The following is a 14,347-nucleotide window of genomic DNA, read 5'->3' on the forward strand; positions in this document are numbered from 1 at the left end:
GGCACTGAGGGGCACTGGGGCCGGGCCGGAGGGGGGGGAGTCACTGAGTGGGCACTGGGGCCGGGGCGGAGGGCGGGGGTCACTGAGTGGGCACTGGGGCCGGGGCGGAGGGCGGGGGTCACTGAGTGGGCACTGGGGCCGGGGCGGAGGGCGGGGGTCACTGAGTGGGCACTGGGGCCGGGGCGGAGGGCGGGGGTCACTGAGTGGGCACTGGGGCTGGGGCGGAGGGCGGGGGTCACTGAGTGGGCACTGGGGCCGGGGCGGAGGGCGGGGGTCACTGAGTGGGCACTGGGGCCGGGGCGGAGGGCGGGGGTCACTGAGTGGGCACTGGGGCCGGGCCAGAGGGGGGGGGAGTCACTGAGTGGGCACTGGGGCCGGGCCAGAGGGGGGGGATTCACTGAGTGGGCACTGGGGCCGTGGCGGGGTGGTGTGTTCATGATCTGTAGCGAGGGTGAATGGAAATGTCAAATGTTCACAATGAAACATGTCACACCTGATATTTGTGAAGTCTCTGTCAGATATATCTTCACAGCGGACCTTCCTCCACCCTCACACCCTGTTGCCCTCTGCTCCCCCCACCCCATGCCCCTGGGCACAGTGGTCCAAGATCAATCCCTGCCCCCATCCCGATGCAGACCACGTTCACAGGATGGGTGTGATCGCTGTCAGCAAAAAGACAGGAGTCAGACTTCGGCATAAACTGAGGAGCTGCAGAGTTTACCTCACAGCGAGTGGCCATCACAGGAACAGGGTATTCGCTGGCGGAGGGGGGGGGGGAGATCAGGGAATAGGTGGAAGGAGAGCCATTTGGGGGAAGGAGGGGAGTGTGGAAGGAGAGGAATGGGGGAAGAAGGGGAATGGGAGTGAAAGGAGGTGAATGGGATGGGGAGGAGAGCGGAAGGTAATGGTGGGGAGGAGTGAGCTGAAGCACAAAGCCTCAACTGATGAGGATCGGGCGATGATGAAGAACTTTCTGGTCCACTGGGCTTGTCACTGCCTGTACTCCATCCTCTGGCTCCTCCTGTGGGTCCTCTCTTGGGTTGTGCACTATTCCCTCCTGTCCACCCCTTCCTCCTCCTCCAAAGAGACCATCTGTCCCTCCTCCTCCTGCACGCTGCCGAAGCTGCTGTGCCAGATTGTGGGGGGCACAACAGGTCACCGCAAAGTTGGAGACCCTCTGGGGGGTGTAGTGAAGTGCACCGCCAGAGGTGTCCAGGTATTGGAACCACATTTTGGGCAGTGTGATGCACCGCTCGATGACAACACGGCTGGCAACACGGGCCTCATTATATCAGGTCTCCACCTTGGTCTCTGCTCTGGCGTCAATAGCCAGGCCCACAGCAGATCCCCCTTCTCCCCCAAGAGCCAAACCATCACTTTGAGCTGATCCTCAAAGATGGTGGGGATCTCGGAGAGCCCAGGATGTAGCTGTCATGCAGGCACCTTGGGAAACGTGCACATACCGAGGTGGTGGTCACACACAAGTTAAATATCCGGGGAGTAGAACCGCTTCCTGTTAATGAAGGGCACTCCCTGATGTCCTGGGGCACGCAAGGTGACATGCGTGCCATCAATTACCCCCTGGACCTCGGGCATCCCGGCGATGGCGGACAATCCTGCAGCCCGCACATCTTGGTGAACTTGACTCAGCTCAAAGTTAATAGAGTCAGTTGCCCGGACAACAGGGCATTTGTGACCTCATGGATGTACTTGTGGGCTGCAGCTTGTGAAATGCTGCGTCAATCCCCGCTCGAGCCCTGGAATGAACCCATTGCATAACAGTTCAGAGCTGCAGTGATCTTCACGGCCACCGGGGGTGTGTGTCCTCCTCCTCCACAAGGAGGGCCTGGTACATGTGCCGCACTGTCCCTATGTTGAGATGGCGTCTCCCACGGCACATGCTATCTGTCATCTCCTTGACAGACCAACGATGCCGGCAGACGTTGGGCCATCGCTGGCCTCCCTATCTGGGCTCCTCCTCGGCCTGATGGGCAGCCGGGTCTTCAGGGTGTGCGGCGGCCCCCTGCACATGGGGTGCCGCCTCCTGCCTGCGTTATCGCTGCTGCCTTCTCCAGTGTCTGGCCGCCTGGGATGTCACCAGCACCGTGAGGGCATCCTCTGCGGGATCGATACCCTCATTCAGTTTGGTATCTGTAAGGAGTTGAAGAAGGATAGAGATCGACAATCAGTTCGGGCTTCCACCCCGGCACACCAAATCCCCCTCACATGTCCTGCCTTCTCTGAGAGCCAACCCACAGGCCAGTTGTACTGGAAAAGCTCATTGTGCACACTCAGCCCCCGGACACAGGAGGACCCCCGAGACCCCAGACTCCTGCCGGGAACATTAGGTGCTCAGGTACCCTCCCCAGATCCACCCTTTGGTGATGAGGATATCCCCAGTGCTGAAGCCCAGCTCTTGAGGGTTGGATTGTTGGCTGCTGTCTCGATGGTGATGAGGCTTCTCAACGTCAGGCAAAGTGTTCAGGACTCAAGGTTTGATTGAAATGTGACGCAATAATCATTGTCTGAGACACGGCACGTGTATCCACGAGAATGCACTTTCGAATATATTAAACGGTCAACAGTACCTTTGTACAACGAGATGGAAACCAACTGCTTAACAGTCCATATATCTCACAAGCATTAACCTGCAAGGAAAAGGCACCGGCCCTTACACACAAATGTCTTTTCACAACAGAATATCAGCATAAATACAAAAGTTCACATGTACAAAGAAATCTAAAGACACTGTATCACCCCACACAAGCCCTCAACAAAGTGGAGGATCCTTGCTGAAAGCGGCGGCAGGAAACAGACACACACCCTCCAGGCATTAAACATGAAACTGTCAACAGCAAACAAGTCACCAGCAATGTGCAACAGCATTTCTTCAATACCTTCATTAAGTTGCTCATTCGGATCAATCCACCTCTCTGTCTCCCTCCCACAGCTCCCAGCAAGAGACTCCTGAGCAAGGGAAAAACCACACAGACGGAAAGCACATCAGACGAGAGAAAGAGCTCCCCTTCCCCTTCTCTCGCGCTGGCAGCTGGTCATCGTTCTTTATCCCTTCCTTTAATCCAGGCCACAAAAGCAAAGGGTTGGCAGCAAACAAACACACAGCTTCCAGGGAGCTGCTTTCGGATCAACCCACCTCCCTCTCTCTCTCCCCTCCCCCGTCCTTCCCCACTCACAGCTTCCAGAGTTGACTCTCATCAGTGGAAAGTCGCACCGGAAACCCACTCTGATGTAGAGCACATCAGGGGCGGAATTCTCTGACCCCCCTCGGGGGTTCAGAGAATCGCCCGGGGCCAGCGTCAATCCCGCCCCCGCCATGGCCTGAATTCACCGGCAGCCGGGAATCGGCAGGGGCGGGAATCACGTAGGTCGGCGGGCCCCCCGCAGCGATTCCCTGGCCCGCGATGGGCCGAAGTCCCGCCACTGACAAGCCGTTCCCGCCGGCAGGAATCAAAGCACGTTTGGTGCCGGCGGGTTTGGTGGCACAGGCGGGCACGGGCGGGCGCCGGAGTACTGGGGGGTGGGGCGTGGGCCGATCTGGCCCCGGGGGGATGCCCTCACGGTGGCCTGGCCCGTGATCGGGGCCCACCTATCGGTGGGCAGGCCTGTGCCGTGGGGGCACTCTTTTACTTCCGCCTCCGCCATGGATGTCGCAATCAGCCGCTGACGCTCCGGCTCATGCGCAGACTTCTGCAGGCCAGCGAAGGCCTTTCGGCCCCGGCTGGCGGGGCGTCAAAAGCCGTTTGCGGCGGTGGAGCGGGAGCCACTCCGGCGCGGGCCTAGCCCCTAAATGTGTGGAGAATTCCGCACCTTTGGGGAGGCCCAATGCCGGAGTGGTTTTCGCCATTCCACAACGCCGGGATCCCCCGCCCCGCCGGGTAGGGGAGAATCCCGGCCCAGGTCCTCAAGGGTTATAGTCTTTGAGCCACGTGTAAATTGGCAGAGGAATGAGAATGAGAAAATTAGGGAAGTAAAAACATGGCTAAAGCAGTGTTGCAGGAAAGAGGGGTTCCATTTCATGGGCACTGGCACCGTATTGGGACTGGAGGGGTCAGGACCATTGGGATGTTCTCCACCTGAAACGATCTGGGACCAGTGTTCCAGCAGAAAGAATAAATCAGGTGGTCACAAGGACTTTAAAATGGAAAAGGAAGGGTTAAACAACAAGAAGGATAATGGTTAATGGGAACCAGAGCAGCAGATGAGCAGTGGGGAGAAGGTAGAGGTTAATCCAATAAGCAGCAGGGCCAGTCTAGTGACTAGGGAGGGGTAAGAAAACGTAAAACTTAAAATGTAAGGTGACTGGGGGAGTGAAATTTGAGAATGAGGCTGAGAATTATCAGAGACCAATAAATGAGGTCCGAATGTGTGAAAGACGTAGTGCACAAAGATAATCCAACAAGGGAAAGACAAATCAGTGGGACATATTTAAAAACCTTGTACCTAAATGCACGCAGTGTTTAGAATCAGCTCAATGAACTGTTGGCACAAATAAAGACAAATTAATATGATTTGGTGGGGATCACTGAAACATGGTTACAGGAGGACCGGTATTGGCAGTTAAATGTCCACGGCTACTCGGTATTCCGAAAGGATAGGCAGGGTGGAACAGGAGGTGGAGCTGATATATCGGTTAAAAACATCAAGGCTATATTAAGAAATGATATTGGCACTAAGGGCCAAGATGTTGAATCGATATAGGTGGAAATCCAGAAAGACGTGCTGTTAAGTGAATTGGACATTCTGAATTCTCCCTCTGTGATCCGAACAGCCGCCGGAATGTGGCAACTCGGGGCTTTCCACAGTAACTTCATTGCAGTGTTGATGTAAGTCCACTTGTGACAATAAAGATTATATAAAAAAGCAAGATGTGGAGATGCCGGCGTTGGACTGGGGTGAGCACAGTAAGAAGTCTTACAACACCAGGTAAAAGTCCAACAGGTTTGTTTCAAACACGAGCTTTCGGAGCGCAGCTCCTTCCTCAGGTGGAGAACAAAGAATAAAGAACAAAGAAAATTACAGCACAGGAACAAGCCCTTCGGCCCTCCCAGCCTGCGCCGATCCAGATCATTTATCAAAACCTGTCTCCTATTTTACAAGGTCTACTTCCCTCTGTTGCCGCACGTTCATACACCTGTCTAGATGCTTCTTAAATGATGCTATCGTGCCCGCCTCTACCACCTCCGCTGGTAAAGCATTCCAGGCACCCACCACCCTCGCGTAAAAAACTTTCCACACAGATCTCCCTTAAACTTTCCCCCTCTCACCTTGAAATCGTGACCCCTTGTAACTGACACTTCCACTCTTGGAAAAAGCTTGTTGCTATCCACCCTGTCCATACCTCTCATAATTTTGTATACCTCAATCAGGTCCCCCCTCAACCTCCGTCTTTCCAACGAAAACAATCCTAATCTACTCAACCTTTCTTCATAGCTAGCACCCTCCATACCAGGCAACATCCTGGTGAACCTCCTCTGCACCCTTTCCAAAGCATCCACATCCTTCTGGTAATGTGGCGACCAGAACTGCACGCAGTATTCCAAATGTGGCCTAACCAAAGTCCTATACAACTGTAACATGACCTGTCTACTCTTGTACTCAATACCCCGTCCGATGAAGGCAAGCATGCTGTATGCCTTCTTGACCACTCTGCGTTGCCACCTTCAGGGTACAATGGACCTGAACTCCCAGATCTCTCTGTACATCAATTTTCCCCAGGACCCTTCCATTGACCATATAGTCCGCTCTTGAATTTGATCTTCCAAAATGCATCACCTCACATTTGCCTGGATTGAACTCCATCTGCTATTTCTCTGCCCAACTCTCCAATCTATCTATATTTTGTTGTATTCTCTGACAGTCCTCCTCGCTATCTGCAACTCCACCAATCTTAGTATCATCTGCAAACTTGCTAATCAGACCACCTATACCTTCCTCCAGGTCATTAATGTAGACCATAGACAACAGTGGTCCGAGCACGGATCCCTGTGGAACACCACTAGTCACCCTTCTCCATATTGAGACACTCCCTTCCAGCACTACTCTCTGTCTCCTGTTGCCCAGCCAGTTTTTTATCCATCTAGCTAGTACACCCTGAACCCCATACGACCAGTGGCGGACTGGCCAGGGTGTCAGCTTGCCCGATGGCAAGTGGGCCCCTGATGAAATGGGCCCCCTATATCAAATAAAAATGCAATAAAGAAACAAACACAGACAACTGTTTTAGTAATAAAAAGGAATAAGAAAAAAAAAGAACAGGACACAAATAAGCAGTGCATGAAAAGGAACGAAGCAGGGGAGGTAGTGGAAGGATGTGGAATAGGGGGCCCCGGGTCGGGCATAATTAAGGAAATTCCATGTTTTCAGCAAGAGTGTGTGAATTTAAAGATAAAGTTACAATTCGTGATTTGAGATGGTCGGCAACTTCAAAGGATATCAAGCAGTAGTCTTGGTTCAGCCGGTACATCGGTCCGGGGCCCGGAGAGCCAAGAAGGGGCCCGTGAATCTCTGAAGGGCCCTTAAAAATTATAATTAATTAGATAAATAAATCTCCAACTTCTTTCCTGAGATTTGTATTCAAACTTAATAAAATATAATTGTTTTTATGAAGAGCGATACCAAATAAAAAAGCAATAAAGAAACAAACAAATAATCACTCAGCGTATGAAGGAACGAAGCAGTGTTAAACGGATGTGAAAAGGAGTGGAGGGGGGGGCTGGTTCACCCGGGTCGGACATAGTTGGAAATCCACGTTTTCAGCAAGAGTGTGTGAATTTAAAGATAAAGTTACAGTTCGTGATTTGAGATGGTCGGCAACTTGAAAGGATATCAAGCAGTACATAGGGTCGTGAGGTCACCGAAAAGGAGAAACGGTACCTTTGATCGTGAATCATGAGGTCAATGATATTGAAGTGATAAGCCATGATCGGTAAACTCAAAGGGTTGCGACTTGTAACACTACACTGGTATCAAACTGGACATGTTAACTTTAGGTCGTGGGACCATTCTTAATGTCTTACTATAGTCGGACCAAACTTCTAAGCTTCAACAGTTGTCTCAGTTGCTTGCTGGTGTGAACACTGGACAGTGGATTGTCTCCTCTTCTGAAGCTGCATAGGCCACAGTAGTATTGACTAATGAACATAGCCTATTGAAGTGTAAGTAAGTTATTTATAGTTTTTATCAAGTACGGGTTTATCTGGCGTTCCTTCAAGTTATTATTGCAATCATCAATATTCATTTTTCCCAATGTGGCCTATTTTTAATTAAGTTTTTATTTCAGGAATATTACCCCTACCAGCATGGAAAAGAAAAGGCATAAATCTGGGTCACTAAAATATCCAGTTCTGCAACAAATAATCAAGAAGCAAGAAACAATGCTCATGGTGATGATGCAATGGCATGCGAGTTACAAGAACAGAGAAGAGCTACTTTAAATGTAGAGACAAATACAAGTGCATCCATTACTAATCAACTCAGGCCCAATATTTCTTCTGGCTTCCTTGTTCCAGTATCTGTACTGCCTGTAGTTGCAACATCTGAACACACAGCTTCAACTAGTGACAGGGAATCAGATATTCCTTCAAGCATAAATGACTTGGTTTCTGAAGCACATCCTGAAAATGAACCTACGCAAGAAAATGAAAGATCAATCACTGGAATCTTCCAATATCCATCACGAGCAAAGCTAAAACAGTTTTTTGCTGAACATCCACTTCAACCACTTGATGATCTGCCATTTGATGCTCGTTTGTATGAGAGGAAAATTATGAATGACTCAGTCCCAAGAAAATGGCTAACATATAACAAAGAAAATAGATGCTTATATTGTTCATACTGCTTAGCCTTTGAGTTTCCCAACACTTGTAATCCATCACCCTTTGTACGTGCCTTTAGTGACTACAGGCGTATTAGCCAGAGCTTGACTTTACATGAATCGACAACAACACATGTCAGAAATGCTCAGCAATATATCAGTGTGGTTAATGATGGCACCTTAGATAAATTTTTTGCAGCATCACTAATTAAAAGGAAAGAAGAAGTATTGAAGCAGAGAAGTATTGTCACGAGGATTATAGACATCATAAAGATATTAGGCAAGCAAGCACTTCCTATTCGAGGTCACAGAAATGAATCAGCCGTGGCCTAGTGGTTAGCACAACCGCCTCACGGCGCTGAGGTCCCAGGTTCGATCCCGGCTCTGGGTCACTGTCCGTGTGGAGTTTGCACATTCTCCCCGTGTCTGCGTGAGTTTCGCCCCCACAACCCAAAAAAATGTGCAGAGTAGGTGGATTGGCCACGCTAAATTGCCCCTTAATTGGAAAAAATAATTGGGTAATCTAAATTTATTAAAAAAAAGAAATGAATCAGCCTACACTCTAGATAATGAGGTTCTGAATCATGGCAATTTTTTAGCTACAGTGCAGCTGATGGCAAAATATGACCCCATTATGGCAGCTCACATTTCTGCAGTGCAAAACAAGTCTAAACAAAGAATCAAAGGATTAGAGCAACAAGGAAAGGCTCAAAGTAAAGGCTGTGGTGGACTTGTTACATACCTGAGTAAAACAACTATAAACAAGTTAATCAAAATTATGAAGAATATGATACAAGAAAGAATTAGTCATGAAGTTTCTCAAGCAAAATATTATTCTATTCAGGTAGATTCAATACAAGATAATTCATCCATCGATCAGTTTAGCATTATTATTCGGTATGTGCTTAAAGGTATTATCTGTGAGCGACTACTTTCAGTTGTGCCAAGTAATGATGGTACAGGACAGGGACTTTTTGATCTATTGATTGAAACATTACAGCATCTTAAAATTGACCCCCAAAAACGTTTATCTGATAGCACAGATGACGCTGCAAGCTACCATGGCCAGTATAATGGTTTACAAAGTAAAATTGCTGATATGGCTGATCAACATGTTCATATATGGTGCTATGCCCATGTCTTGAATTTGGTGATAACTGAAACAACAAAATGTTGTGTGCCCGCAGTTTTTTTTTTTCAATTTGCTCCAAAATATAGCAACTTTTGTGAAAGCATCATACACGAGAATGGCTGTATGGATAGAAGTTGTTGGAAAACATCTAGGACAAGAAAAAATGAAATTATTAAAGCTAATTGGTGAGACCAGATGGTCAGGAAAATCCAATGCAGCAACAACTATATTTGGACGTTTTGATGATGCCACTGCCAGTACTTGGTAAATCTATTGACATGCTTATCAATGATATAAGATTCAGAAAAATTTGATGCAAAAACAAAACATGAAGCAATGTTTTACTTCAAAGTCTTCTAAAGTTTGAAACCATATTGACAGCATTTACTTACTTGTATATATTTGAAACTACAACCCCGTTATCAAGCTATCTACAGACAAGTGGTTTAGATATGTTTACTGCATGGAGTTTTGTAGATTCAGCTACAACAAAGTTGAAGGAACAGACAAGAACATTTGATAACGTTCACAGCAAGGCTTTGGAATTTGTAAATAAATGTAATGACAGGATTTCACAGATGAATATGGATAAAAATCAAACATTGGAAATTGATGCATTGGAAACAGCATTGCCAGTTAGGAGGCAGAAGAAGAAAAAAAGAATGGCAGATGAGCTTATTGATGATGAAAGAAATTCCTCAGATTCTCTAGCTGATTTTTGTGTAAATGTGTTTAACCTAATAATGGATCGCATTGTCCAGCCACTGGAATCACGCTTTGTACAACACAAACAATTGTATAAAGATTTGTCCTGCTTGGACCCAGCAAAGTTCAAAACTATTGCAGAGAAGGGCCTTGAAGATGAAGCATTGGAAGGTATTATTAAGCGGTTTCCACAAATCAGCAAAGATCAAGTAATATTGGAATTGTTTTCTTTTGCTTCAAACTTTGATGTCTTGAAGCTATTGCTTCATGATGGTGAGAATATGGATTCCAGTTGCAACAATTGTAAAATTTGCAGCACTTGCCCACCGTGTGTACTAAAACTTATGGCATCCAACAGACTTCATGACAAGGCATATGATAACCTTTATGAACTTTATAAAGTCATCTGCACACTATCAGTTACTCAAGTCCAATGTGAGAGGACATTTTCAAAGCTAAAGATCATAAAGACAAGGTTAAGAAATTCGCTATCTGAGGAGAATTTGTAATCATACATGTTGCTATCCATTGAAAAGGAATTGTTAGATGAATTGGATGCAGAAGCAATTATTGGCAGATTCGCACAATCATCTAGCGAACACAAACGATTGCTCTTAATATAGTGGACTGCATGCAATGCTCTATTGTGCTTTTGAACTACCTGTTAATGTGTAAATTGTGCAGTAAACTATTTAAAAATATCAACCAATTACTTAAAATTTAAAAAAATAAATAACAAATTCAATTATAAATTTCTGTATTTACATTTGGTATCAATATGTACAGTACATGTACACTGTAATTACTAAGAATACACATTTTTTTCCGCAAAAATTTTAATTGTACCTTTTTTCCACATGTATTTTTTGAAAATGTTATTTATTCATTACGAAAATTAAATGATAGCATTGTAATTAAGGGTGGGCCCCCTTTGTCTCCTGGCAACCAATATTTTTAGACCCAGTCCGCCACTGCATACGATTTCACATTTGCCATCAACCTGCCATGGGAAACCTTATCAAACGCCTTACCAAAGTCCATGTATATGACATCTACAGCCCTTCCCTCATCAATTAACTTTGTCACTTCCTCAAAGAATTCTATTAGGTTTGTAAGACATGTCCTTCCTTGCACAAAACCATGCTGCCTATCACTGATAAGTTTATTTTCTTCCAGATGTGAATAGATCCTATCCCTCAGTATCTTCTCCAACAGTTTGCCTACCACTGACGTCAAGCTCACAGGCTTTGGGATTTTCCTTAACCCTGTTAGCCAAGATATTACATGACCCCTTTTAGCCCTTTTTATTGCGCGTTTGAGATTCGTCCTACTTTCCCGATATTCCTCCAAAGCTTCATCCGTTTTGAGTCGCCTTGATCTTATATATGCTTCCTTTTTCATCTTAGCTAGTCTCACAATTTCACCCGTCATCCATTGTTCCCTAATCTTGCCATTCTATCTCTCATTTTCACAGGAACATGCCTGTCCTGCACTCTAATCAACCTTTTCTTAAAAGACTCCCACATTTCAAATGTGGATTTACCCTTAAACAGCTGCTCCCAATCCACATTCCCTAGCTCCTGCTGAATTTTGTTATACTCTGCCTTTCCCCAATTTAGCACTCTTCCTTTTGGACCACTCTTGTCCTTGTCCATGAGTATTCTAAAACTTACGGAATTGTGATCACTATTCCCAAAGTAATCACCGACTGAAACATCAACCACCTGGCCGGGATCATTCCCCAATACCAGGTCCAGTATGGTGCCTTCCCGAGTTGGACTATTACATACTGCTCTAAAAAACCTCCTGGATGCTCCTTACAAACTCTGCTCCATCTACGCCTCTAACACTACACAAATCCCATTCAATGTTGGGGGAAATTAAATCTCCCATCACAACCACCCTATTGCTCCTACATTTTTCTATAATCTGTCTGCATATTTGTACCTCTACTTCATGCTCGCTTTTGGGAGGCCTGTAGTAAAGTCCCAACAATGTTACTGCACCCTTCCTATTTCTTAGCTCCACCCATATTGCCTCAGTGCTCGAATCCTCTATCGTGCCCACCTTAATCACAGCTGTGATATCATCTCTGACGAGTAATGCAACTCCAGGCCAGATGGTGGGCGGGGATGTAATGCAACATGAATCCAAGATCCTGGTTGAGGTCACACTCATGAGTGTGGAACTTAGCTATAAGTTTTTGCTCGGCAATTCTGCGTTGTCGCGTGTCCTGAAGACCGCCTTGGAGAACGCTTACCCGGAGATCAGAGGCTGAATGCCCTTGACTGCTGAAGTGTTCCCCGACTGGAAGGGAACATTCCTGCCTGGTGATTGTCGCACGATGCCCGTTCATTCGTTGTCGCAGTGTCTGCATGGTCTCGCCAATGTACCACGCTTCGGGGCATCCTTTCCTGCAGCGTATGAGGTAGACTATATTGGTTGAGTCGCACGAGTATGTGCCGCGTACCTGGTGGGTGGTGTTTCCACGTGTAATGGTATCCAAGTCGATGATCTGGCATATCTTGCAGAGATTGCCATGGCAGTGTTGTGTTGTATCGTGGTCTCTGTTCTGACAGCTGGGTAAGTTGCTGCAAACAATGGTTTGTTTGAGGTTGCGCGGTTGTTAAAAAAACAAGGCAGAAACTTTCAGATCCCCGAGCAATACTTACAAAGTGAGGGGCAACGTAAACCAAGAAATAATTTTTTTTTAAATATTTCATTGAAGCATTTGCAAAATTTTTATCACAATAACAAACAAAATAATAACATAACATCAACATGGTAAACTAGATATTTCCCACCCAACCCATTCTGTACATTCCTTAACCATATTGCACCTACTCCCCCCTCCTCCCCCCCCCCCTCAGAATGCTGCTTCTGCTGACTTTTTAATTGTCCCCGAGAAAGTCAACAAACGGTTGCCGCGTCCGAGACAACCCCAACATTGACCCCCTCAAGGCAAACTTTACTTTCTCCAGCTTGAGAAACCCAGCCATGTCACTGACCCAAGTCTCCACACTCGGGGGCTTTGAGTCCCTCCACATTAAAAGGATTAGTCTCCAGGCTACCAGGGAGGCAAAGACCAAAACGTTGGCCTCTTTCACTCCCTGAACTCCGGGGTCTTCTGTCACTTCAAAGATCGCTATCTCTGGACTCGGCACCACCTGTTTTACCGAGCACCTTGGACATTGCCTTGGCAAACCCCCCGCCAAAATCCTCCAAGCTTTGGGCATGCCCAAAACATATGGAAATGGTTTGCTGGGCTTCCCGCACACCTCGCACATTTATCTTCTACCCTGAAAAACTTGCCCATGCTCACCGCCGCCATGTGCGCCCGGTGTACCACCTTAAACTGTATTAGACTGAGCCTAGCACATGATGAGGAGGAATTAACCCTGCTTATGGCATTCGCCCACAGACCCGCCTCTAACCCCCCACCTAGCTCCTCCTCCAACTTGACCTTCAGTTCCTCCACCGGCGTCTCCTCCGCCTCCAACAACTCCTGATAGATATCCGACACTTTCCCCTCCCCCACCTGATAATTCTAAATTTTGAAGTCCGGAGGTAATCAGCAGTCGAACACCAGATAACTTCAAAGAAACGTTATTTACCGCGCGGCTGCAGCACAAGTGTAACTGAGTTACAGCAAGTGAAAAAGCAAATTTCTCTTAGTTACAGTTGACTATATATTCTTACAAAACCCATCAAGCCTTCCAATCATTAGTCATACAATTAGCTCATTACGCCCTCCTTTATGTAATTATTTTCTTCCCATCATTAGGAATACAGTTAGTTTCATAGCATAGCAATTCTTTATCAAAAGTCCAGAGGAGTGGACTCTTCCCCGGCTGTGTTTCGTTTCCACCACAGATTCTCACAGGACAGTCAATGTCGTGATAACCCCTTCTCACAGGAACAATTCATTTCACAAAGCTGGTACAAACTTGACATTCCATTTCCCATCAAGCTCTGATTTTAACTTGACCAAACTCTCATTCCATTTCCCATCATGCTCTGATTCTAACTTGAGCCAAACTCTCACACCCAGGTACCAGACACTACTCTGTCCTGTATCCCCCATGGCGGGATCACGGGAAAGCCACCACCTGTTTCCTCAGAAAGTCCCGGACTTGTAAATATCTGAAACCATGATGAAGATGGGGAGGCACTGGAAGACAAACAAAAATCTGGGGAGCATCGTCATTTTCATGGTCTGCACCCTCCCTGCTAGCGATAGAGGAAGCATATCCCAACTTTTAACGTCCCCCTCCATTTGCTCCACCGGCCAGGTTAGGTTTAACCTGTGTAATGCCTCCCATTTCCAAACCACCTGTATTCACAAGTAGCGAAACCTCCTCTCTACCATCCTGAGTGCAAGTTCCTTCAGTCTCCTCTCCGGCCCCCTTGTCTGGATCACGAACAATTCACTTTTTCCCACGTTCAATTTGTACCCCGAGAACCTGCCAAATTCCCCAAGATCTACATAACCTCCCCCAACCCCTCCACCGGGTCCGGGATATATAAGAGCTGATCATCCGCGTACAGCGAAACCCGGTGCTCTACCCCACCCCGAACCTGCCCCTGCCACTTCCTTGATTCTCTCAGCGTCATGGCCAAAGGCTTCATAGCCAGAGCGAACAGCAACAGGGAGAGGGGGCACTCCTGCCTCATCC

At 47.1% G+C, this 14,347-nt stretch overlaps 1 protein-coding gene across 1 annotated transcript in view; it reads left to right on the forward strand.

The window, feature by feature from the left end:
* The window catches only part of LOC119951157 (gastrula zinc finger protein XlCGF8.2DB-like), a 294,519-nt gene that overhangs the window by 260,442 nt on the left and 19,730 nt on the right, over positions 1-14,347 (forward strand). The gene's annotated exons all lie outside the window — the stretch shown is intronic.

Source organism: Scyliorhinus canicula, chromosome 17, assembly GCF_902713615.1.
Source record: "Scyliorhinus canicula chromosome 17, sScyCan1.1, whole genome shotgun sequence".
In the NCBI taxonomy this organism is placed as follows: Eukaryota; Metazoa; Chordata; class Chondrichthyes; order Carcharhiniformes; family Scyliorhinidae; genus Scyliorhinus; species Scyliorhinus canicula.